Source organism: Sinocyclocheilus grahami, unplaced genomic scaffold (genome assembly GCF_001515645.1).
Source record: "Sinocyclocheilus grahami isolate Dianchi unplaced genomic scaffold, SAMN03320097.WGS_v1.1 scaffold156.1, whole genome shotgun sequence".
Taxonomy (NCBI): domain Eukaryota; kingdom Metazoa; phylum Chordata; class Actinopteri; order Cypriniformes; family Cyprinidae; genus Sinocyclocheilus; species Sinocyclocheilus grahami.
In genome coordinates, this window is record NW_015505335.1 from 1,241,965 (window position 1) to 1,246,816 (window position 4,852).

The following is a 4,852-nucleotide window of genomic DNA, read 5'->3' on the forward strand; positions in this document are numbered from 1 at the left end:
CCAATGGGCTGTGATGGAGGGGGGGCGGGGGGGGTGAGAGAGAGAGAGAGAGAGAGAGAGAGAGAGAGAGAGAGAGAGAAGGGGGAGTGACTCTGTCTTCTGTCACAAATGCAGTAAGACTAAAACTGAAAAAAATACACAGTTCTCTTTCTGATTTTTTTTTTCCTTCTCTAAGCTTTTTCACCTCATGTTTGTTTTATTTGTCAGCTTTATTTGAATTAATGAAAATGATTTGTGATAGTTTTAGTTCACAATAACAACACAGTTTAAGACATTAGATTGTGCATATTATATTACAGATTATTAAATATGACAGATATTTTGATTTTGTTTAGCTGATCATAATTGCAAAGTTTGAATTCATTTTTATATATATAATACAATTTCACAGTTTAAAAATGCTAAACAATAGAACATTGTTTTAGCTATATAATATATCTATAGGCACTTAAAGTTGAAATAGTTGAAATGTGTTAGTTTTATTAAAAATCAACCCCTGGGGTATGAAGTTGAAAAAGCAACCAGATACACAGGAAAATGTCACCCACTGTAATATCCTTCTATTTCGATGTTGACATATAGAAGTAAGGTTAAAGCTATAGATTAATTCTCATACCTGTCATATAATTTATTTCCACTGCCATTCGATTGAAAAAAAAATAAATCACATCATCCAATTTTCTCTTATACTTCCCAGACAACCACTTTGATCAACATTGCATTCACTATAGTACATGTTTTACAACTTTAATATGATTACCAATGACTGAAAACAGCCCTCCTGAAAATCTCCCAGCATGAGAACAATGTTTCTTACAAAACCACCCAGTAAATGCCCAAAGAGGAAAGCTGAATGCCAGACATGCAATTCCTTCTATAAGTATCACTCCTAACAGTTAATCATCATGAGCTTTGCTATTTGCACCACAATGAGAAGGCAATCATTTGTACAACTTAGAACGAGAGTCATTCAGTTTTGAGTAGTTCGTTGGAATACAGGAAACTTCTTACAGCCTGATGTGGTTAAACGGTCAGGAAGAATCGTGAGAAATAAGAGTTTTTTTATTTTATTGACACTAAAAATGATAGTCTCTAGAAGGAGGTTTAGGATGTGGGATAGTGCACATAATGCGCAAATGCAATTTGAAATGGACTGATTATGTACTCTGAATATCACTAAAATGAAAAGTGATGCTTCAATCAATTCATGGAAGTTAAGTTTCCATAATCAACAATCATAAAGACATTCACATTAATTCACGGTAAATGCCTTATCTCCCTCACAGGACAGCTGACTTGGGTGTGTTTTTTAATTTGGGCATTCAAACTGACACAGAGTGAATGCGTTTGGGGCTGGCATGAGGTTAAACACAATCAATTACCATCTTGTTAATGCCCTGAGAAGGGTGAACTAAAAATGGCCAAAAAGAGGGCGAACAGAGTAAATTTGAAAGGTTAATTGCAGTTGTGCCTGTCTAAGTAAATGTCTTGGCATAGCTATTCTGAATTTGGCCGTGGGCAAAGCCTTTAGTGTACGACAATCAACACTAATAATTTTATTCCTCGTGTCATGAGGATTTTGACCTCCTCAGTCGCCCCGACCTTTGTTCGACCCCAGCGACCACTCTCACAGTGTGAACAGTGGTGTCATGCGTGAGCTGTTGCTTTTGCTTGACGATGGGACGAATAATAGGATAAAAAAGAGCAAAGGGAGAAGTTATAGATTCACTGGATGTAATATTGGCTCGGGTTAAAACTCATTTAATGGCACTGACTCAGAATCAGATTTCCATACTCAGACGTTGAACTTTTTTGAAAGTTCAAATCCCTTTCCAGGTCAGACCTAGGGCTTTATAAAAGGCTTTTATTTTTTTTAATGAAACAGGATATTAAGCAAGAAAAAAATGCATTTTATTCATTTGAAATTGATTGGTTTACAAAAAGTAATAATGTATCACCCTTGATACTTCTGTGTCAAGTATATTTTTCCAGCTACTACAATGGCCTTAAGTATGGAAGCTTATTTCCACTATACAAATAATGGATCATTTAAAGGGGTCATATGACGTTGCTAAAAAATTAACATTATTTTGTGTATTTGGTGTAATGAAATGTGTTTATGTGGTTTAGGCACATTACATTAAAAAACACATTATTTTCCACGTACTGTACATTATTGATTCTCCTCTATGCCCTGCCTTTCTGAAACGCGTGGATTTTTATAACGCTCATCAGTGCGTTGTGATTGGCCGAATACCTCAAGCGTGTGATGGAAATGTTACGCCCCTTACCATACTGTGATGCCGTGTCCCGGTGTGACGAGACAAAACCAATAAAACCCATTACAAACGAGGCATTTGTAGCATCCAGTGGGGACATAATTACTGATTATAATTACTTATACTGTCTTTTTACACGTTGCGTTGCATCGCGCCGCGTAAACATAAAACCATGTCTACATTTGTGATCGGAGAAATGACAAACAAGTGCTACTCTACACTGCTCAAAACTCGCGTTTGGATTGTCAGTGACAAATTCTTTAAATATGAAAACGTACTTACAGGCTGTGAGCCAGCATTATTTGCAGAAAACCGGCATTGTAGGCTACTCTCCCAGGAAACAGTCCTCGTCCTCCTTAATATGCATTGCACACACACACACACACACACACTAATATATGGATTAAACTGTTCTGGAACAGTGTTGTAAATACAACTTTACCACTGATTATTAGTCGTGTCATCTTTTGGAAGGCCAAACAAAGTAGTTTCGCTTTCACAATGAAACACACAGCGTCTCCACGACATGGCGGTGGCGGCAACAACAATACTACAGCGAGAATCAAAGTTACGTCTTCTTTCTTTGCGTGGACATTTGGGAGGTGCTATGCAAATCTTCCCACACAGTGACGTAGACATGTGGGGGCGTGTTTAAAAGAGGCGTTTTAGGAGGGCGTGGATGAGTCTTAACTTTTATAAAGAATATATTTTTGGGTATGATACTTTAGTCTTTGCAACTTTAGGGAGCTTATCTATTCACAAACAGCTTGTAACACCCCAAAGAGAAAGGAAAACTTGAAATCACATCGTATGACCACTTTAATTAAATAAAATAACTTCAAGTTTATGTCTCACAATTTCAAGTTTTAAACTCATAATTGAGTGTTTATATCTTGTTTTTTTCTTTTCTTGGATTTTATAAAGGGTCAATAAATGTCAAGAAGATTCAGAAACTCACAAGGTTTGAATGTATCTAACAGAATATGTGTTTACTGTATGCGTGTTTCAGTGTATGTGTCAATGTGTCGTTGAAGGTGAAGTGTGTAACTTATGCACCACTAGTGAAGCCAAACAGAAAATAAAATGGAACAATTATGTAAATCCTCCCCCCTAAGCTAAAACAGAGCACTATAGGGAACTGGTAGAAAAACAGCCATTTTAAACAAATTTCCATATGAAACAAACAATGACACATGGATCTTTGCACAAATGTCACCTTCACACAAATCTCAAAAATTAGTTTCGTCTCCTCAGAAGCTTTTTAGATTATTTCTTCAGTCCTTCTGAGGTTTTGTCATGCAGCCCAGCATCAGCTGCATAAATTTGGATCTTTCTCTGTTCGACCATCCCATCAGTAGTAAAGAGAACATACTTCTTTTCCACTCTCACCTGAACCGTCCTCTGACCCCTCAGGCTTTTAGCGTTCAATATGTCTCATAGTTTATTCATACCTACTCACACAAGAGATAAATAACATGGCGAGAATTTTGAAGGTGCTGCTCAGTCAGATGCTCCAATTCCTTCTGAAAGACACAAAGAAAACAGACATACAAGAACTTTACTTACCATAAGCCTTAGAAGGAATTGAATATTCATGTTCTTCACTCTGTGCAGGTTGAAGATGTTTTTTGGTCTTTCCCCAAATAAACACCCTTAAGGTCAACAAACAAGACAAATTCTACCATGAACATGTTTGTTATATCACAAATCCAATAAGGTTCATGACGTCATAAAAGTGAAGCTGCTGCGCCACCATATTGGTATTCCCATACATTCTATAGGAAATCGTACGATTTTAATGAGAAAACATCACCCAACAAGTCAGCGTATATATCGTAAGTATCCCTGTACATTCTTACAATACAAACCTCCTGAGCATTGTAAATTGTTATTTGTTTCATGTCAGGAATTTCCCCTGCTTATTAAAAATGTTACGTGTCCTATACATTACCGTAGCGAATATAAGATGAACATGATGAACATCAGACGGATAAATCCACAACAAATGCAAATGACAAAGTGCTCATGAAATCTGAATAAAGATTTATGCTTTGTATGTATGCGTTAATTCACCTTGTACGTTCACGGTTTATGTAATTATGTTGTTTTTTATTCGTATAGTACGGTAGCTGCAAATGTTTTTCTAACAGTGATTTCGTTAACAGCGTTCATTTTATTTGGCAGTCAACGATTTAAACGTCGGTTAAATTAATAATTAATTACACGCATTAGGCTACTCTTGGAAACTGTAATGCTAAAATGCCATAGAATTTGTGCAATCTTGAGGAGTCTGAAATAGATATTGCTCCCTCAGGACATAAAATAATACACACATCATAATAACGTATTCAGAGAAATAAAACTGACTGCATATGCTACGGACTTAAAGACATGAAGCTTTATTTCCAAGATGATAAGTGGTAAGCTCTGAATTTCAACAGCAATATAGTAACAGACTTGTATTGTATATCCGAATCAATTTAAGATACTAACATATATATATATATATATATATATATATATATATATATATATATATATATATATATATAAATATATAATAAAACATAATA

At 35.7% G+C, this 4,852-nt stretch overlaps 1 long non-coding RNA gene across 1 annotated transcript in view; it reads right to left on the reverse strand.

Annotated features, from left to right (window-relative positions):
- Positions 1-4,546: 4,546 nt before the first annotated feature.
- The window catches only part of LOC107592674 (uncharacterized), a 4,302-nt gene continuing 3,996 nt past the window's right edge, over positions 4,547-4,852 (reverse strand). The window contains exon 3 of the long non-coding RNA XR_001610011.1: positions 4,547-4,559. This is a non-coding gene — a long non-coding RNA (uncharacterized lncRNA). The remainder of the gene's footprint in view (positions 4,560-4,852) is intronic.